Raw genomic sequence first — 22,652 nt, 5'->3', positions numbered from 1 at the left:
TGTGTATATTTAGAATTCCATGTGATTGAATGTTGAGACCACCACTTTCTTATTTATGAGTGAAAGAGATTTATTCCTCCTTCAATGCTCACAGAGGAAGAAAAATCCTTTCCAACTGCTGGTACTTGCCAGTGTTTTCTAAAATGTTGTGAAGAAAAATGATTTTCTATTTTGCAACTAAGTTATTGGTGCTATGCAGAAAAAAATGCAAAAATTAAGTAATGTTAACATCAGCAAAAGGTGGGTACAATGTATTTTGATTAAGAGCCTTAGAATACCGTGACACTCCACAAAGATGCTTCTGAAAAATGGATATTCCTCTACATACCAAATTAAATCCAGAACACTAATCGGCAGTATAATTAAGGGTGGCAGGTTGGCTAATTGACTGGTCAGCTAGTCATATTCACTTAATTTACTTTGCATTTATTTTAACAGTCAGGAATTCTGGTGATAATTTAATTAATGGGGTATTAGTCAGCTTCCTATTACAAAGAGGCTAGTAGTAAAGAAAACCTAAACAAGATATTCTCTCTAATTAAAAAAAATAAACAATTTTCCATTAAACAAAAATATTTAATCAATCGTAATTGACCAGTTTGGTAGATGTGAGGACAAGGCAAGAAGAAGTCTCTCAGAACAAAAGACAATATTTGAAAGATTTGGTAGCCATGTTTGTAATTCTCTGTTTTGAGGTCAATTCGTTGCTGTAACAGGCACAGATGCATCTAAGGGTGAGGAAAATGCAGATTCACAATATAAAACTGTCTTACTCTATGAAAAACTAGAGAGAAATATGCCTCAGAGCCTTCTTATCTATGTTAGCCCCCTCACACATTTTGTGTGTGTGAGAGAGAGAGACTGTATTATAAAAAACTAAAGATTTAAATTCATCTTTATGAGACTACTACTGATGAAAACGTTGGGAAACACATCTACATTTGAAAAGACTCTTCCAATCTATTTCTTTGAGTTTCATCCGAACAACAGAAACGTAGATCAGATTTGCATTTTATTGCATAGGAAACAATATGTTAAATCTAACTGAAAATCTGCAAGTGTTCCCTTTCAGATGAAGTTTGATTTGACTATACTGCAGTAATGAGTCTTACTGAGAATGGAAAAAGTCACAAAGTGTTCATTGCATTCTGATGTCAACATGTCACTGATGTACCGTACAGTTCAATATCCATCATTGTGTTCCTAAGGCAAAATAACAAATACCTTTAACACTCTATATTATATTGTAACGCTAATCATTAGCAATCTTCAAGGAACTTTATTGATTATAGCCTGAGAATGAGTCACTCTGAAAATAAGATTATTCTATTCTATATTCTCTATCTTGTGGCAGCTTCAAATAAAACCTTCATTAGTACACACTGATGTGTGATTGGGCCAGACCACAAATGTTCTAGCTTAAAAGCCAGTCAGGAAGATTGGCAAAGCAAATGCATGGTAAGATGATAAAAACAGGCCTGTCTTCAAACGACTATTAACCAGCTTTTCCCTGCCAGCCGAATAAGGATCTTTCCTTCGTAATTTGGCAATTAAAGTGTTTGGCATTTGCCAGTAGTGCATTACTGGGCCAAGATTTTGGGCTTCAGCCCTTGTAGAATGGTTGTGTATGTGCCAAATATTGAAATCACAGAGTATCTTTGGTGAATATGGTATTAACTTTATGAATGCTGTCTGTAAATGTTTATTTATATCTCGTGAGCCAGAAACTGTATGCTGGCTGGTTGGGGAGGATTACCAAACTCCATCCAGGAACTAGAATCAATGGAGATAATTATTGCAGTCCCTGGGACCATCAGCAGCACCAGACCCTCGGGTGTATTGCATCAGGTTCAGAAGCATCAAGAGACAAAGAGAGAGATGAGGTTAAAGGGCCAGCTTGAACTGACAGAGAGGCCTCCATTTTGATCCAAATGGCCATGACCCTTATTTACACTTGTGCAACTCTGTTAACTTTAATGATACCAATGTTTAGTCCAGAAATACAGATTTCAGCAACAATTCCAAATAGGTTGAAGGAATAGATTTTGCCAGTGGTAATACCAGGAAAAGCCTTAGGATTAAAGGACAATTTATTAGCATATTAGCTAAATATCACCAAAAATCTTAAACAACTTCTATACCAACGTGTCACTAATTAAATTGTCAAGTTTAAAAAATAACTTTTGAAAATACATTTCAATTATGTAATCTAGTCAAATATTTTTGATAATCTATATATACCCATTATTCAAAACACCAAAGCCAATCGAAGGTAATATTTCATATAGATCTTTTCCACAAACAGTATACAAACAGTATACACCATGTGCAAACAGTACATGTGTCTATTACAGCCAGGAGTAGAATGAAAACGCATATTCACTAATGCCCCAAGTTAGTAAGCATTTAAGTATATGCTTAACTAGGGCCTATCACAGTGCATTCTTTTATTCACACAATTATATTTACGTATATTATTTTATTTTATTTTTGTCTTGCAGTGAATTGGATTTCTCATTTTATGCGATTAGGTCTCAGTTACATTAAAGATTTTAATAGTCTCCTCTCACATAAAGGGGCTGTCATTTAAAAAGTCAACATTTACATACATGCACCACACCATAGTACATGAGATACCATAAGTACAGCCTTATCTAAGCATATGGAAATACTACAGCCTTTCATTGACTATAGTGAGGTAGCTGTTGATAAATGCAGGCTCTTTGATAATGGCAATCACTGTAACTAAAGAGAGAGAGATTTTACTATTCAAATACATTTTCTTAACACTATTACTGATAGATACATTTCTACCTGCTAATAAGTATAGTTTGAACCAGGAATTATTAGTACAAAACTAATACGCTCCACAATGTTGATTATAATATTCAGTTATGCTAATTATTCTGTATACTCTGAAGCAGTATTGCACAAGGTATGTAGAGAATACACTATACAAACTAATTAATTTGGTGTTACAGTTTCTCCCATTTTCAGAACTCTTTGAATATTTAAAGCTCAACTAAAACGGTTAAATATTAGCATTTATTTAACTTCTCATGAAATTAGTCCTATAGGGCATTTTTTTAAAATGCTGATGAAATCTAATTATTCCTGAAGTTTCACCTTCATTTGTCTCACAGGACATCTTATTGCTAAGCAATAAAAAGAAAAATTCTTTGGCAAACGATAGGTATTTGCAAGAGACCATGTACTATACCTTTTTTTACACACTGTATAATAAAATTCAAGAAATTAATGGGACCAAATTATGCTTTAAAACAAACATCTGTCATTAGAAAAAGGCTGGTTAGAGAGCACATTTTAGGAGCGGCAATTTCTATTATGACAGTGTCTGTAAATAATATAAAGTAAATTAAAATGAATACTTGATAAAGAAATAAAAACCATTACATTAATATTAAAAAAATGTATTCCAGATAGTTAAATATCTGACCTGTTCAGTTAATGAATTGACTATGCAATAAATTATTGCAACACTAAATCCAAATGAAAATCTAATGAAGGCATTAACCTACTGAAAGAATGAAATTGCTGTTCAAATATATTCATTTAACATGTATTCACTATACCCCAATGCTCTCCATTTTTGTTTTGATAAAAGTATTAAATGGTTTTCTATGCCCCATTTACATAACACTATCATTTTAGACTGACTCATTTTAGTTCACAACAACTTCGCCCACCCTCAGAGACAGAATATCTCACATGTGGATTAATTAAATCTGTACCTCACAGACAGAACGTTTAAAGAGGTCAAGCAACTCGAAGTGGAATAATTGTATCTCAGCCTTGTCAGGTTTCTGAATGAACAGCTATCAATTAAAGTGTCCCAACTGTTTAAAACAATGAGGGGTTTTAAAACTTTTGGAGTCCCAATAGACCTGCTCTACGTAAAGTACAAAAAAAGTATAGACTTTTAAAAAAGCCTAAATGAGCTAGGCACGCAAGTCCTATTGAATTTCATTGTAATTTAGACATCTAACTCCCTTGGGCACCTTTGAACATTCAAGCCCTTGTGCAGTAAAGTGCTCAAGTATGTACCAGGCTCCCATTAAAACCATTGAGTAAAGCCTGTAAACACGCTTCAAATATGCAAATAATATTTAATTCTTAAGAAACGACAGAAAATTATTCTAAAACAACAGGCCCAAACCTACTGTTTTTGCACAACCCCCCAATTCCTGCTAAAGCTCATGGAATTTTAAGTGTATAAAGAACTGCACCCTAAGAGCAGAAGCAGATTGGAGTAGAACTGTGCAAATAATTGTTTGGGGATTTTTGTACAGTGGCCAACCAAAAATTAATCTGATGGATTAATTTCAGTCAATCCAAATTGAAAAATTTCCAAATTTTAAATCAAAGTTGAAAAATATTTGTTTTTTGGCAAAAGTAAATATTCTGTTCAACTGGGAACTAAATGTTTCATTTTATTAGAGTTCTCCTACCTTTACAAAACAAAACAAATAAAATTCTAAACAAAAAGTCAGTTTGAATCAAAAAGTCAAAATGTTTTGTTTCAAAAATGTTGAAACAAATCATTGAGTTTTTTGGAATTTTTGGTTGTTTTAGTTCTGAACCAGAATCATTGGAAAATTTGATACAAATTCATAAAATGTTTCAGTTGGCCCAAATCTATATTTTTTTGTTAAAAAAAAAAGTTACATCTGAAAAAATTCCCCAACTCTAATTAAGAATTACTGAGAACCAGATGCACGATAAGTTTCTGTACTGGAAACCTCAACGTTATTCCCACACAGAGTCCCCTTATCCAAAAGGATCTTTCTTCCACCTGAACCCAAAAGTGCTACTTTTTAATTAATCTAATGCTCCTGTCTTCCTAGGATTAATTTTAGAGTAGGGGAGAGAGAAAGAAAAAGCCCAGGCAGTATCTTGAGAGAATGTGAATAAACTTAATTTTCTCTCGAATGAGCAGGACCATTGTATCTCAGATATATTTTGAGACTGATTCAGTGAGGCTTCAACCTTGCATAGGTATAGTTCTTTATTAGTGCAGAGGGGCAGCTGTGTTTCTTTGTTCAAAAATTCACAGGATCCAAAGTAATAAATGTACACATGAATCACCACTAACATACTTTGGGAATTTATTATTGCGGTGCACAAGCCCACAAGACACTACCCACTATTCAGTAAGCTGTGATTCAGTAAGTATCACTGTTCTTTCTGAATCAGTATTGAGTCAAAATTATAGCAAGGCAATAGTAGGTGTTTTAGCTGCTGGAGATATCATCTTCTGAATGAGACATAAAACAGAGACCTTGATCGCTGGACCACCATTAACAATCCAGTGCCACTTTTCAGGGGGATGTTAACCCTGATGTCCTGGCCTAATTCCAACCTGAGTAAATATCTTCCACCTCCTAAAATTATCCCCTCAGTTACAATAGGATATAAAATCCTTGGCTTCATATTTCCAAGTATTTTATAGTGTTGTTGTTAGCCCTGAAACAGTTGCCATGTCCTTTTTAAACCCTGAAGTAGCTATATTTCAGTGTAAAGTGAAGTGTTTCATATGTATTCCCTATCAACTGCACAGGGAAGTAGAAAGGCTTGATTAGGTAAGTTGCTTTGAGATTCTTGGATAGAATGCACTTCCCACTTGCAAAGTACTATTCTGGTTATATTATCCTCAGAGGAAAAAATGATCATGTATTTAAGGCATAGGACTGAGGAGTCTGGAGTTTTGGATTCAGACGTTTATCCATGTTGGCCAGAGTTCTTCTGTGACCTTCAGAAAGACACACATTCTCTGTCACAGTTTCCCCAGGTGTAAATAGAGGGTATATAGGACTTACTAGAACCAGTAAAAACTTCTTAAAAATTTCAAGAGAATATTTACGGAAAATTTTTATTATTTCTTGCCCAGCTGCAACACCTACCTTATGCGCGTCTTGTGAGTTTCATTCATTCCTTTTGGCAAAGTGCTTTGAGATCCTTGATATACAATGAAAATGTAATTTGCCATCAAATTTCAGCTTCCAAGGACCTATATAAGGACTTTAAAAAATCCCAGTTCCATAAAAAGTGGTGGATTGTGTGGCTTCTCTATCTCTATCCTGAAGCTCAGAATGTTTTGTCTGTAGTAGCTTCAGGCCCTTTTCAGTATCTGCCTAAGAAGAATGCATTAAAACATGCTAAGAAAGTGGTTTTATGAACTTCAGCAAAGATTACTTTACATAGAAAGGAAATAAAGACAAAAATAGGTCATAGATGTTTTCTAAAGCAAACCTCTGAACAAGTAATCATGTCTTCAACTGCAAGTTGCACAGTCAATCTGCTGATCTTCTAAAAAAGTTAAAAGAACAGGCAATAAATCAATGGCAAAAAAAAAAATTTGCTGTCCTATGAACATGTCTTGATCCTGATTCTTAAATGACTTTGTGCTGACCTTGTCCATGCATTTGTAAGCCAAAATTTTTCTTCTTCTCTCTTCAATTCTCTGATCAATATTTTTACATCACTTACCACCAGTATCTCTCATTTCTTCCTATTATACTTTCAACAAAAAATGAAAACTGAGGAACTTACTTTATAAAAGAAAGTAAATCATCCAAACAAAATAGTTAAAAACAAACAAAACCCCCCACCCTGTCTATTCTAGATATTTATGCAGACATGCCAAACCCATGAAAAAATACAGAAATTGGGCTTGTTTTTGGCTTAATTGGCTTGTGAGTTGCGTGTTGGCTAGTTTTTGACTTGTAGCTTGTTGCTGCTTTTTTTTTTTTTTTTGATTGGCTCCTGGCAAGCAGGGGCAAGGGCCGGGAGAGAGTCAGGGGTGCACAGCGGGCCCACCACAGTCCCATACTGTACACCGGGGGGGATCTAGTCACAGAGCGTTGGGGTTTTTAGGGATTGGCTTGTTTGGGCCTTTTTTTGAAATGGGATTAGCTTGATTTTTGGCTTAATGTGAAAGTTGAGGTGCTTATTTACCACGTGAAAGTTGGTAACTGTGTATTTATGCCCCTGTATTAGGATCTGAACACAGTGCGACAAATGTGACTTTTACAAAAATATTAATGGTTCCAGAGGTGGTTGGTCCCAAATAAATACAGCATATATATAAGAGGCAGTGGATGAGAATCCCATTCTAGTCATATTGCCAGTGTGAATATGTTCAAAATTCTGTTAGGCAGTTTGATGATATTTGATTTCAAGAGCATAACAATCTAGAACTAGTTGTGGTAGGTTGAGTGGAAGGAAATGTGGAAAATAAATTATAGAAACAAAAATTCAAACATTGTTTTCTTTTCCTTCTTCCTCAATCTATTACAATCCTCAATACATACAGTATTTATATACAATGTTAACATTTGATTGTATTTTAATAGGAGTATTGGGGCAGTTTTGTGCATTCCAGTACACAAATATATCTGGCCTTTGAGCACAGATCTTCCCCATTTTCAAAACAAATACCAACAAGTTTAATGTAAATTGTTATAATTAAATTATGATTGTGTTGTTTCTAATTCAACAATGCCTGGATATCCCAGTGAGTTTGGACCCCAGCGTACTATGTGCAGTACAAACAATTAGTAACACCCTGAAGAGATCCTTCCTACACTGAAGAGATCAAACACTTACGTTTAATCATCATAATAAATGTAATACAGCCTTCATGTACTTCACCCTACAAATGTAAAGCATTCCTTCCAGGATGAAAATATTTCCTACTGTGAGTAATTTCCCTGAACACAAATACTCAGAAGTAACTTTAATGAGGCAGAGCATTATTACATGCAGTGGGAGGAGCCAGGCCTGTGGGCAATGGGTTCTGACACAGCAGGAGTAGTCACATGGTATCTTTTGAATAAAAAAAATGTTGAATGAGCAGAACAGAAAAACACCACAGGAATGGGGCCACAGAGACCAATCTCGAGCCTCATAAGAAAAGCTACAATTTTGGCATGGAGGTCAGGGTACTCATGGTAATCGTGAATTTGAATAAAAAGTCTGTGTCCCACAGTGGTGGCTCCTGTCCCATGGGGCTGGTCTCAGTTCCCCACTCCAGGCATTGCAACTTGGCTCATATGGCCACAGTGCCACCAATGTTTCCTCTAATAGTTTAGATCCATGTGCAACGGAGGGGATGTGTGGAGGGGGTGGGGTTGTGGGTTTCAGAGTGAGGGAGGGGGCTCAGGGCTGGAGCAGAAGGTTGGGTGGTGGGGGGGTGAGGGCTCTGGCTGGGGGTATGGGCTCTGGGGTGGGGCCAGGGTTGCAGTGTTTGGAATGCAGGCTGTCCCAGGGCTGCAGAGGGGGGAGAGGACTCCCCCCAGTCCTAGTACATTGTCTAATACATTGAACCTGCAAAAAAAAAGGGGGCTGCTATAAAAATAAAGGCTGACAAATTAAAGTTGAAGTTATTAACTCTTGTTCTGCAGCCCACCAAACTGTAATGAGTTCATTTCTGGCCTTACTGAACTTAAACCTTTGCAGAAAATAGGACTGAACTCCTTCAGGGTTTCTTATGTTACGAAAGTTTAAGTTGTTCATTAAAATCCACCCTAGAATGACTTACTGAGATTGTCTCTTTGTAGGTTACCTTCAAGAGAATGCTGAACAAAAGAACTGTTTTATAATGACATTTTATTCTTGTGCTAGTTGCATGGTACAGCATATTGAAATTAAGACTTTTGGCTATGTTACATAACCATGAAATTGTTAAATTACTATATAATGCTTTTTATATTTTAAAAAATTACTCCCACTTGGGATACAGCAGTTTTCACCCCATTTATAAAAGCTTTTTGTCTCACTGGCGTAATATGTGTGGCATTCTATGTTGCATTAGCATTTTGCAGGCATGAATGTTTTAAAACTTGCATTGCATGGGGAAAAAAGGTACATTACAAAAAAAAAAGAGCACATTGAACAAGCGCCAGACAATTCTTTGGGAAGACAGTAAGCAGTCAACTTCAAACAACTGCTTACATTTACGCTTAAGGAAAAAATAACAGTTCAATTGTTATTTGGAACATACTATCAAAAAGGGGAAAGACAGACAGTTTTAGTATCATTGGCCTACCGATGTAAAATCCTATTTTGTCTCCTTAATTTATCTAGGAATTTATATGGTGCCCATCACTGTAGTATCTGAGCGCCTGAAAAGTTTTATCAAATTTATCCACAAATGCAAATTTATGCTGAAAATTTAGGAAATATTATCCCAATTTTATACATAGGGAACGAGGCATAGACAGATTAATTGACTTGTCCAAGGTCACAAAGGGAGTCCATAACAGAGAGGGGAACTGAACCCCAAGTCAATTGAGACCCCATATAGTGCACTAACTACATGCCCATCCTTCCTTTCTATTTATTAACTTGATCTTTTTTCTTCCAGTGGCAACACTTCCATTTCAAAAGTCTGCTTTTCTTTATTAATCAAGCTACTTGATATGTTCGCTTTCATGAGCACCAGCCATTCCTGGATTTTAATATTTCAATATTAAAGACCTTCACCAACTGTGAAGCCTACATTTTTTTTCTTGTGCCAATATAAATGCCAATTATTAGGACATCTATATGATATGGAAGAGACTACAAATCATAAAAAGGCATACTAAAACTTTCCAGTAAATCTCTGTCTATCTTCTGCTGTTCTCACTTATGCATTCATCCGATCATTTATCTTTTGTGGATATGTGAAATGTGATCTAGAAATCCACCAACTGTTTGGAATGAATCCCAAAGTTAAAAGAATGCTGTTGCTCAAAAGTACTACAGGTTGTAATCTGTTATATAAGCATAGGAACATGGCTTACACATTTCACCAACATGCTGCAAAACACCTCAAAATATGTTCAGTGTCCAGCTGCCTAATCCTGTTGTCCAGTTATACGAAACGAAGGGCAGAAGACACTTGATATGGATTTAATCAGGCCGCAACTTTATTATTAGATGTCAGGGACTACCTGGCAGATAAAGTGCATGGTACATGTTCATTCAAATAACTATCCGGGTATTCATTTTCCATCCAGGTCCCCCAGCCAGCCCGCAGCTTGGACCTTATCATCCACACTCCCTCATAAGAAAGTTAAGGTGTGCCATCAGAAGGATGGGGGGCTCTTGCTTCCTGCCGTACCAATCATAAGAGCCCCTTCCTCCCCCGCCCCCATAGGTGGGTTAAGGTGGGCTATAAGAAAGGAGGAATTGGCTCCCTACCATACCAATCATAGGAGCCCTAACCCCCCCCGCCCCATTCCATTAACCATCATCTCCTTTTCAAGTCCCTTACCAGGCCATTTATCTGGTCATTGGATGCCTTCCCTCTGGAGTGCCTCCGCCGGACATCTGCCTGACACTTACAAAATAAGTTGTGACATATAGCCTAACTACTTTTCTCCTCACCACAATAGGTCCTCTCTGACCCCCACTGCGGAGAAGGCGAAAAAACCCCACTCTACCGGTGGTGAAGGAAAAATTCCTTCCCAGCCCCCTACAAAGGAGTGATTAGCGCAGTGCCCACAGCAGGTCCTAACCCAACCTGATATTTGCACCTCAACAGGAGGGAGAGTGGGTGCTGCCTTGCCTGCCACATGGAGAAAGGGCTTCCAACACCCAGGGTCACTCTTTTAAAGCCTTCAACCCTTAGATTCCCAGGGGGTGAGTCAGTGCCACAAAGCTCACCGCCACCACCTTTTTGCAGGAGTTTCCAGCCTCCTTCTTGCCCCTACTTCCCCCCGCCCAGCCATAAAGCATTTCTACTTTCCTCTGGAAAGCCCAGACAATGTCGCCCCTGCTTCAGGTGTGGTGTGGTCATTTAGAGAGTCAATTTAAATGCTTCATCCAAGAACTACTGGCTTCTATGTTTATATGAATAGCATAAAATACCTATAAATATGCATCACTCTGTTCATAAAGCAGCATAAGCAAACGGGATTCATTACCTATCTACAAATTAGTAAACCAGAGAATTAGATTTGATTTTAATTCAGAAAAGGAAGCAATAGATGTAACTGTCAATCAGATGGTATAATTGCACAAATATTAAATTATGGTTTCATATATAGTAACAGAAATACATTGTACCTCAATGGCTTCTCTCATCTAAGGATCTTACATTATATAAGCCTCAATTGTGCTGTGATAGTGAGGTATCACTCAGCGCTATGCTCTGTTCGCTACACTCCACTCCTGTCCCTTTCCTTATTTCATACAGATTAGCACATACAAATGTCATTTTTTTCTCAACAGTTCATGCTCCCCCACCCATGCTCTTTCCAGTCTCCTATATTGAACTGTTCTGTGATTGTAGCTAATGTGCATCAAACTTGACATGAACAATTGCGTTTTGCTCTGGAGATATAGTACAACATAGTTGCTAGAGGCCGATGACCGTTAGGTGGGGAGTAATTATGGCTCTACGGTTTTTATGTTATTCTAGGCTGAAAAGTCTGCAAGAAGTTGTAAAACAAACAGTAAAACTTCTTTTATTTGAAGAGGTGCCATCAACATGTAAACTGTAATGCACATATTATTACAACTCTAAATTCAGGGTCATTTCCACAGCAAAAGGCCACCAACTTTATGATTCATGAGGCAGAAAATTCTAACCGGACCTCGATACCAAAATGTTAAGCATTCAACCATTTCAGCTAAAGTAGAACCTCAGTCAGCTTTAGTCATCTTAGTGTTTAAGGCAATCAAATAGACATTTGCAGAGGTGACACTGCATTCAATAGAGGACAGAATTTTTCAGTATAATACTTTTACTTCAACTTCCTAGTGAATGCGAAAATAAACTGTAAAAACATCTGAAATTTTGTTTGCCACATAGTTCATTTATATCTCAACACCAAAATAAAATTTTACTTTTGATAATTAAAATATACACAAATACCAGCATTAAGGTAGGTCTTCCACTTCTCCTAATTCACATGGATAGAGGTGATTACATTTCTGAATTCCAGTATATCGACCTCCTAAATAAGCTGTCTGAACAGATTCAAAACAGAGCTGTAAAAGCTCTCCTTTGCATGTTATTATACAGACTGACTAAATATCTGGCATACCCATGAGTCTTTTTAACAAGGGGAAGCAAGGTGACATATCTGAAATAGAAACAACTGCCATATCCAGTTACCAGCAACAGCAAATCCCAGGGAGCAGTCCTACTATGATGCAGGGAATGGATTATATGGCTACAACCAAACATTAATCATATCATATTTGTCTGGAGTTAGGAGACATTGTTCTCTTACTATTTCTATAATGGGTGCATTAGTATCTGTTAGTAATTTCCTATTGCAAACACACTATTAACTATTTAATGTGCTATTAGTAACTACTATTATCATTTCCATAAAGACATTTTAAGGATACCAACCAATTTGTAATTAATGCTGTCTGTTAAAAACACCTTTAGTGCTTTGGGTGTTGCCAGCTAACATCAGGCACTAAATCAAAGGAGTTTGCAGACATATTAAGCTCCCTGCACTGTTAGGAAACAGCCAATATTATACTGTTTGATTTTTTTCCCCCCAAGTGAATTAATCGCACATGAAGGATTTCTAAATGACTAGCCTTGGAGACTGAATTACTGAATACATAAGCTTCCTACATCCTCCTATCAAAATGCCTCAACCCTGTCCTGGAAGATAATGTCAAAGAGCGAGAGGATAGTTCAGACTTCACATGTTGTCCTCTCTTAGACTGTCAACAAGGAACCATACCTAAAAGGATAGTTTGATGACTGAAGCACAGCAATGCAATCCAGGAAATGTGTTCTATTCAGAGCCCTGCCATCAACCTTTGCTAACTCACCTAATCTCTCTAGGCCAGATTTTAAAAGGTATTTAGGTTCCTAAAGGTGCAGCTAGGGCTGTACTAGGATTTCCAAAATTGCCCAAGTGCCTAGCTTTTGAAAACCATACTAAGTGCTTATCTGCATCTTTAGGGCACTTAAATATCTTTTAAGATCTGGCCAGCCATGTATAAATTTCTTCAGCTGTAAAATGGGCATAAAGATCTGTGATTGTATTACTGTATAATATCTCCCTAAACAAAAGCTCCCTGTTGTAATGATTATTGTTTTGTTTCTGACATTTACATGACAAGGATTTGTAAACCTATTAATACTTCCTAAAAATATAAATAGTAAACATGCATTTCATCAATGCTTTTAAATGAACTTTGAGGTCCTTATGGGGATGATGATATTAAACTACAAAAGTTATTACCATAGATGCCATTTTACATGAGTCAAAATGCTACTGTCAGCCAAGAACTTATTTATAAGAAATATTGGCTGAAGCATCATATTACTATTAATAGCAATACCTAGCTTCTATATAGCACTTTTCATCCATAGATTTCAAAGTGCTTTACAAAGTCACACAGTCAGTATGTGAAGAGCATCTTCGCAAGCAGGCTGGCTAACCTAGTGAGGAGGGCTTTAAACTAGGTTCACTGGGGGAAGGAGACCAAAACCCTGAGGTAAGTGGGGAAATGGGATACCAAGAGGAAGCACGAGCAGGAGCGCGTGAGAGGGGAGGGCTCCTGCCTCATACTAAGAAAGAGGGGCGATCAGCAGGTTCTCTCAAGTGCCTATACACAAATGCACGAAGCCTGGGAAACAAGCAGAGAGAACTGGAAGTCCTGGCACAGTCAAGGAATTTTGATGTGATTGGAATAACAGAGACTTGGTGGGATAAGTCACATGACTGGAATACTGTCATGGATGGATATAAGCTGTTCAGGAAGGACAGGCAGAGCAGAAAAGGTGGGAGAGTTGCACTGTATGTAAGAGATCAGTATGACTGCTCAGAGCTCAAGTATGAAACTGCAGAAAAACCTGAGAGTTTCTGGATTAAGTTTAGAAGTGTGAGCAACAAGAGTGATGTCGTGATGGGAGTCTACTATAGACCACCGGACCAGGGGGATGAGGTTCCGGAAGGCTTTCTTCCGGCAACTCGCAGGAGTTACTAGATCGCACGCCCTGGTTCTCATGGGAGACTTCAATCACCCTGATATCCGCTGGGAGAGCAATACAGCGGTGCACAGGCAATCCAGGAAGTTTTTGGAAAACGTAGGGGACAATTTCTTGGTGCAAGTGCTGGAGGAACCGACTAGGGGCAGAGCTCTTCTTGACCTGCTGCTCACAAACCGGGAAGAATTAGTAGGGGAAGCTAAAGTGGATGGGAACCTGGGAGGCAGTGACCATGAGATGGTCGAGTTCAGGATCCTGACACAAGGAAGAAAGGAAAGCAGCAGAATACAGACCCTGGACTTCAGAAAAGCAGACTTTGACGCCCTCAGGGAACTGATGGGCAAGATCCCCTGGAAGAATAACATGAGCGGGAAAGGAGTCCGGGAGAGCTGGCTGTATTTTAAAAGAATCCTTATTGAGGTTACAGGGACAAACCATCCCGATGTGAAGAAAGAATAGTAAATATGGCAGGCGACCAGCTTGGCTTAACAGTGGAATCCTTGCTGATCTTAAATACAAAAAAGAAGCTTACAAGAAGTGGAAGATTGGACAAATGACCAGGGATGAGTATAAAAATATTGCTCGGGCATGCAGGAGTGAAATCAGGAAGGCCGAATCAACCTGGAGTTGCAGCTAGCAAGAGATGTTAAGAGTAACAAGAAGGGTTTCTTCAGGTATGTTAGCAACAAGAAGAAAGTCAAGGAAAGTGTGGGCCCCTTACTGAATGAGGGAGGCAACATAGTGACAGAGGATGTGGAAAAAGCTAATGTACTCAATGCTTTTTTTGCCTCTGTCTTCACATACAAGGTCAGCTCCCAGACTATGGCAGTGGGCAGCACAGCATGGGGAGGAGGTGACCAGCCCTCTGTGGAGAAAGAAGTGGTTCAGGACTATTTAGAAAAGCTGTACGTGCACAAGTCCATGGGGCCGGATGCGTTGCATCCGAGAGTGCTAAAGGAGTTGGCGGAGGTGATTGCAGAGCCATTGGCCATTATCTTTGAAAACTCATGGCGATCGGGGGAAGTCCCGGATGACTGGAAAAAGGCTAATGTAGTGCCCATCTTTAAAAAAAAAGGAAGGAGGAGGATCCTGGGAACTACAGGCCAGTCAGCCTCACCTCAGTCCCTGGAAAAATCATGGAGCAGGTCCTCAAGGAATCAATTCCGAAGCCCTTAGAGGAGAGCAAAGTGATCAGGAACAGTCAGCATGGATTCACCAAGGGCTAGTCATGCCTGACTAATCTAATTGCCTTCTATGACGAGATAACTGGTTCTGTGGATGAAGGGAAAGCAGTAGACGTGTTGTTCCTTGACTTTAGCAAAGCTTTTGACACAGTCTCCCACAGTATTCTTGCCAGCAAGTTAAAGTAGTATGGGCTGGATGAATGGACTATAAGGTGGATAGAAAGCTGGCTAGATTGTCGGGCTCAACGGGTAGTGATCAATGGCTCCATGTCTAGTTGGCAGCCAGTATCAAGTGGAGTGCCCCAAGGGTCGGTCCTGGGGCCGGTTTTGTTCAATATCTTCATAAATGATCTGGAGGATGGTGTGGATTGCACCCTCAGCAAGTTTGCAGATGACACTAAACTGGGAGGAGAGGTAGATATGCTGGAGGGTAGGGATAGGATACAGAGGGACCTAGACAAATTGGAGGACTGGGCCAAAAGAAATCTGATGAGGTTCAACAAGGACAAGTGCAGAGTCCTGCACTTAGGACGGAAGAATCCAATGCACCGTTACAGACTAGGGACCGAATGGCTCACCAGCAGTTCTGCAGAAAAGGACCTAGGGGTTACAGTGGACGAGAAGCTGGATATGAGTCAACAGTGTGCCCTTGTTGCCAAGAAGGCCAATGGCATTTTGGGATGTATAAGTAGGGGCATTGCCAGCAGATCGAGGGACGTGATCATTCCCCTCTATTCGACACTGGTGAGGCCTCATCTGGAGTACTCTGTCCAGTTTTGGTCTCAAGGAGTAATGGTCTCAAGTTGCAGTGGGGGAGATTTAGGTTGGATATTAGGAAAAACTTTTTCACTAGGAGGGTGGTGAAACACTGGAATGCGTTACCTAGGGAGGTGGTGGAATCTCCTTCCTTAGAAGTTTTTAAGGTCAGGCTTGACAAAGCCTGACTGGGATGATTTAATTGGGGATCGGTCCTGCTTTGAGCAGGGGGTTGGACTACATGACCTCCTGAGGTCCCTTCCAACCCTAATATTCTATGATTCTATCACTATCCCCCATTTACACAGGGGATCAATCAATAGTCAGTGTGTAGTCAATGGGCAGTGCTTCTCTGAAATGATAATTCAGTAAAGGGATAGGAGTATTTCGATAAATTCTGAACTAGGAATAACATACCTCTTAAGAGGCTGCACTTCACTACCTTACAAATTCAGTGAAACACAGGTAAATGACTGGCATTTTAAGCAATTGCTGATATTTACATAAATATTTAAGGATTGATAGGTATCTACCGTGCTTTATGGTACTGTTTTATCCTGTTCAGTTAGCTCAAGAGCCATGTTAGCGAACATACTTTTACATCATTGTCCAACTAGCTATAGTTTGTGACATCAAAAAAATACAAAATTATCCCAAGACATGATGACCCTATTAGCCCTAGCACAAAATACTCTGTTTAGAAATGGAGGAATGTATTTAATTAATTAGTTTATTCTTGCTGGGGCAAGTGGGGGAGCAGGATTACGTAAGACAATTAAATTTTTTCTATATTGCCGTATTTGGGCCACACTTCCTGGCTCATATAACACTGTTGAGAAAAGTAGCAGTAACTCTTTCTTATTCAAAAATACATTTCATGCTAACAGTAAATAAAAATGCATTCTCAATTGCACCAAGAGGAAGGCCCAGTAATATACTAAGCAAACAAACGATGGAGAGAGAAGGAATTACAAAAACAGTGCAAAACATCTCCTTGTATTTATCTTTGATAACTGCCACTATTAGCGTGACCAGTATTGTTGGCTGAGAGGGTCATGTGATGCTGAATGAATAGAGAAAATCTAACAGAGGCCAATTAAAGTTGTAGCATAGTAAGGACAAAAAATACCCATTTTAAAAGAATATATTTTAACGAGCATAAATAAAACCAAGGTTTTGATTTATATAGAAATCTATTGCTCTTTCAGAAATATGAATAAATGGCCAAACATACATTCTCAACCCAGTTTTGAGAATATCAGAATTATAAGTATAAATGCCCTCAGTGTAATCAAAACATGCATGTACAGAAAACTTGAGTGAAGGTAAGGTATGCAAAAAAAAAAAGTGCATCAAATAGCTATCATGATCTTTGAGTCCACATTTAAAATCATGTCCTTTTTCATAATAATTTAAATAGACGTAATATATACACTATGTATTACAACATGATTGTCTAAATAAATATGCTCTACTTTCTAAAATTCTTTTTTTAATTATGTATAGATAGGTATCTTCTCCACTCTGCTTTGAACGTCACTGATATTAACACAACTAGAAATTACATTTGTGTATTAAAGAGTGTCTAGAGGCCAAAATCACTCAAAGTTACATCTGTATAATACCTCTCAAACCAAAGGAAGTTACAACTTTAATCAAGAGCCGCACTTGGAATCATTGAATATGTACTATAGTAACAATTCTAAGTTTTGGTGTTTCCACATAATAACCAAAAGACAGATTAGCATAGGCACAGACTCCATGGGTGCTCAGGGGCTGGAGCACCCACAGGGAAAATCAGTGGGTTCTGAGCACCCACTGGCAGCTCCTCTACCAGAACCTCCCACTCCCGCCAGTGTCTCCTACCTGCCGGCAGGCCCCAGCAATCAGGGCCTCCCGCTCCTTCCCTGTGCCTCCCACCCACCGCAATCAATTCTTTTGAGGCATGCAGGATGCTCGGGGGGGAGGGAGCAGGATGTGGTGCATTTGGGGGAGGGAGCAGGAAGAGGCGGGGCAAGGTGGGGTCTTCGAGGAAGGGGTGGAGTGGTGGCAGGGCTTAGGGCAGAGATAAGGTTGAGTACCTCTTCCCCCCCCCCAGCACATTGGAAAGTCAGCACCTGTGCATATTACTTAGATTAATGTTTACTATAACATCACAAAAACACACATTATACAAAGAAAAGGAAACGCTTTGCCAATATATTTTTATTATTGATTAATTATGTGGTTGCTGAGTGTCTGTATGGAGTAAATTAATAAATTCCATTGCTGTAGCCATGTTGGCCCCAGGATACTAGAGAGATAAGGTGGGTGAGGTAATATCTTGTATTGGAGCAACTTTCACCAACAAAGACAAGTTTTGAGCTTACACAGAACTACCAAAGAGCTCTGTGTAAGATCAAAAGCTTGTCTCTTTCATCAACCGAAGTTGGTCCAATAAAAGATATTACCTCACCCATGTTGCCTCTGGGGTAAATCAACTATCTTCCTATAGTCAGTTCATCTTGAGTTGTCTCTTAGAATGTGTGCTAACTACTTGTGCTAAACTATCTGTTCGGTCTTGTATTTAGCTCGGACTCTCCTTCCCAAACCTGAAGAACAGCTCTGTGTAAACTCAAAAGCTTGTCTCTCTCACCAACAGAAGTTTGTCCATTAAAAGATAATACCTCCCCCACCTTGTCTATCTAGAGCCAGGTACAAAAGAGAACAATGGCTTCAGATTGAGGCTCATCCACCACCACTTAAGGGACTGATGCTTGAGCCATTTACTTTTATGTCAACTGATTTAGATCAATGCCTCCCAACCTGGGGGTTACAGGACAGGTTTAAGGGGCTTGCAAGTGCCGGGCTGGCATTAGGGGGTGGCAAGCAGAGCATTAGGGGTACTGGAGTCTGGAAAGGTTGAGAACCACTGCCTTAAAGGGCCATGTACTTGAACAGAAGTTCACTGGTCTCAGGCCACACTGCCCTTAAAGGGACAGAACAAACCACTTCCAAGAAGCTCACATACCACAGTTTGGGAACTTCTGCTCTGGACTAAAGAGGGACCTGTCTAGGGTCTATGCCAGGGCATGGCAAGTCTCAAAGTAAGAGGCATATATGTAGACCTACTGTGGTTTTAAAAATTTTTTTTTTTATTTTTCCCCTCTCACATGTTCTGCTCTGCTCCTCCTGTGGTATTAAAACAATGCTTTGCTTGGAGGAGGCTGTCTGATCACTGTATATACTGTTCATCACAGACTCTCCAAGCCAAGAACTTCCAGGGCCAAATTCAGCCTAACTGCAGAGAAATCACAGTCCAAGGCGCTATATAGGCTGTGACCACTGTTCCCTCTCAGATGTGCGCGTGCGCACAGATCCTAAACCCCGCACACACGACGTAACACCGCACGCACAAAAATTTGCACAGAAGCACAATTTGCACAGAAGAATTTTTTTGTGAACACAGCCTGTCAAAAATTTGCACAGAAGCAATTTTTTGCGCACACGGCCTGTCAAAAATTAGAGGGAATATTGGCTGTGACCCAGTCTAAGAGTGGGTGAATGTTGTGATTCCACCCTCAGAAAGACCTCAGAGACCAGAGGAAGGATCAGAGGTACAACAAGCCCTTTAGTCATGACAACATGCATTATAAAATGTGATCTTAGATACACAAAAACTATGTGCATTGGTGAATTAAACAAAAATAAACTGCACTACCTACAAACTCAGTTTCACAAATATACAGGACACAAAGTTCAATACTGATAAGTATAGAAACAAAAAGGACTCCTATTCCCTATAACTGCATCCAATAACCAGTACATGTTCCTTTAAAACAGAATCAAACACAAGACAAATCTCTGCACATAGCAAATAGGGAATTCTTGTGAATTACTGAGCATTTAACTTGCTCCAGCACTCCAACAAGATAGAACATAGGTTATGAACACAAACAACTGTAAAATACGCTGATTAAAAATAAAATATGGAAATGAGATTTCTATATTCAGTGACAAGGAGAGTCTGAAATAAACAGTTGTTATTAATACAGGGATTAATAATAACCATTAGCCATCAAACTAGCCATTTGCTTCAGTGGCTACTGCATGAAGACACTGGAACAGAGCCACTGTGCTAATTAAGTAATTACGATTGAAGCACAAGGCACTTCCTGAGGATTAATGAATGGCTGGCCAGGAAATGAGAGACAAGAGGAGAGCTGATGGCCTGAGGCAAGTTAGAAGGTCATTAAACCCTTGGCAGTCATTAATCCCCAGAAAATGCCTTACACCAAAGTCATTATTGTTATTAAAAGATTAAAATTTAAAAGTGGCTCTATGGATTTTGTTATGCATGATCTGGTTTAATTTGGTACAAAGAGCACCAACAGCCAATCAGAATGATTTATGTTCCATTCAGCACATGATATATAGTGCAAAACCATCAAAATATTGCTTTATTACTGGGAAGAAGAGGAGATATTATACATTTCGGTTTGGACCATGCTTGTCCAGAACATGTTTTGATGGACCACTTCTGGCAGTGTTAAACTAGTTTTTAGATTTAGATTCAAACACCTCCCGAATTTAGGGAGGTCAAAATCCAGAAAAGGATCTCATGCGTGTCTTGAGCCTCTCTGTATATAAAGCCAGAATAAGGAATGTATGACATTGCCACAGCTTTATCACCATACCATTCCTGTACATAATAGATGGCAACTCCATCCATTATGGAGGTGGGAGAAAAGGAAAGACAGTACAGAGAAAATAAAACACTGAGAAAAAGATTTTTAAAATAAATGGTTTTCTACTACAGGTTAGGACCCAAATCTGTGATCTTTACATAAGCAACACTCTCATTGCCTTCATAACTCTGATTATTATAAACAATGTAACAAAGCCCAAATATTACAAAGTCAGTAGATCCGGGGTGGCCAACCTGAACCTGAGAAGGAGCCAGAATTTACCAATGTACATTGTCAAAGAGCCACAGTAATACTTCAGGTTTCAGACTAGCAGCTGTGTTAGTCTGTATCCACAGAAAGAAAAGGAGTACTTGTGGCACCTTAGAGACTAACATCCGATGAAGTGAGCTGTAGTGTCCCTAAATATTTGACTGCTGAAAGCTGGGACTGGATGACAGGGGATATATCACTAGATAAATTGCCCTGTTCTGTTCACTCCCCCTGAAGCATCTGGCACTGGCCACTCTTGGAAGACAGGACCCTGGGCTAAATGGACGATTGGTCTGACCCCATCTGGCCGGTCTTATGTTCTTTTCTTATTTCACAAACATTTGACCTCACAATTCTATATAAATATTATCCCCATTGAATAGACGGGGAAGCTCAGACACAGAATATAAAGGGTGAAGATGGAGAGCTCTCCTGTTTTCAAGTATAATTCACAGTGGCAGAATTTGTACCTGGATTCCAGACATTTTCTTGTCAAACCACATGATTACAGGCATAAATCAGATAGCTAAAGTATTCTGATCTTTGCCCTCAGTTTGAGAGTGAAGACTGTGTCCACAAAAGGGAGACTGAGCTCCAGCCCTTTTAAAAATTAGCCCTTGAGAGATCCTGAGGAATTAATTTATTAGATCTTCTACTGGCTTGCTAACAGAACCAAGGAATCATGGCTCACATTGAAATAAGTTTAGCCTAGTAAGGGGTTATAAAGGTGAAGTTTTAAAATGGAATCCATTTTAACAGAGTTTAAATTTCCTTTACCAAAACATTAACGGTAGCGTTCTATTTTAATGGTTTTCAAATGGCTTTTCTACAACCAACATGGGTATTTTGACAATTTGAACAGAAAGTACTATCCCAATGTGGTTTAAGATATTAAATTCCAAAATAAAGTTTCAGAACAGCTCTCCCTTAACGTGTTTTTTCCAGTAGCTTTATCATGAACAATCTGCAAAGCAAAGGATTCCTGAGATTTGTGTCCTGACGTGGAGAGATGAGGAAAGAAACTATTATCTAAAAGCAGGAGGTACAATAAAATGATCTCACTTCAGCCTTCCTGATGTTTGAAATCTGCTCAATATGTGGGTAAATAAAGAGAGTGTACAGTATGCGTGTACACATGCTGCCAAAGTAAAGTATGATGTTCTTGACGTGAACCTGGTATATCACAACATACAATTTCAGCCCTGGCAGCTTGAGTGAAAGCAAATTTTAAAACGGTCATTGGTCTAGAACTGACAAAAGCCAAGTCTGGACTTCAGTTTTGTAACGTTCATTACTTGTTTCATCTGAATCTGAATACTGTGGGGGAAAGAAAAGGAAAATGTTATTTTTGTGATAAATTGTTGTCACTACTAATATAGTGGCTGTGGTAAATTTTCTGCCAAGCTTGGAATGTTGTGGATTTCAGGTAGATACCATAGATCAGTGGACATAGTGTAGTTAAGAAAGGGTTAATGGTATGAAGTAAACATTTTTGATTATAGCTGGCAATTTATTTTATGGCTGCAGAAAAAGGGTTTTTCCCAAGGTTATAACACTTTTGTGCATACTAAACTGATCTCTATTTATAACAGAAACATTGTTTTCTGCTTATGATTACACTATTGTCCTAACAATTTTTCAGCAAGGTAAGGCTTACCGTATAACCAAAATGTTTATAGATATTTTATGAGATTGAAAAGAGAAGTGATAAAATGTAGCTTAATAGAACAGACAGATGTAGGCAAATTTCTTGCAAGAGAGACTTTATTCATAAATACCAATCATTTTATACTTCACAGGAGA

General features: G+C 38.8%; 2 protein-coding genes across 4 annotated transcripts in view; one reads left to right on the top strand and one right to left on the bottom strand.

Annotated features, from left to right (window-relative positions):
• The window catches only part of DOCK2 (dedicator of cytokinesis 2), a 488,728-nt gene that overhangs the window by 198,785 nt on the left and 267,291 nt on the right, over positions 1-22,652 (bottom strand). The window lies entirely within an intron of this gene.
• Positions 1-22,652, top strand: part of INSYN2B (inhibitory synaptic factor family member 2B) — a 116,588-nt gene that overhangs the window by 54,677 nt on the left and 39,259 nt on the right. The gene's annotated exons all lie outside the window — the stretch shown is intronic.

This window comes from Caretta caretta, chromosome 8, assembly GCF_965140235.1.
Source record: "Caretta caretta isolate rCarCar2 chromosome 8, rCarCar1.hap1, whole genome shotgun sequence".
Taxonomy (NCBI): domain Eukaryota; kingdom Metazoa; phylum Chordata; order Testudines; family Cheloniidae; genus Caretta; species Caretta caretta.
The sequence above is the reverse complement of the archived record's forward strand: the minus strand, read 5'-3'. Positions and strand labels throughout refer to the sequence as shown.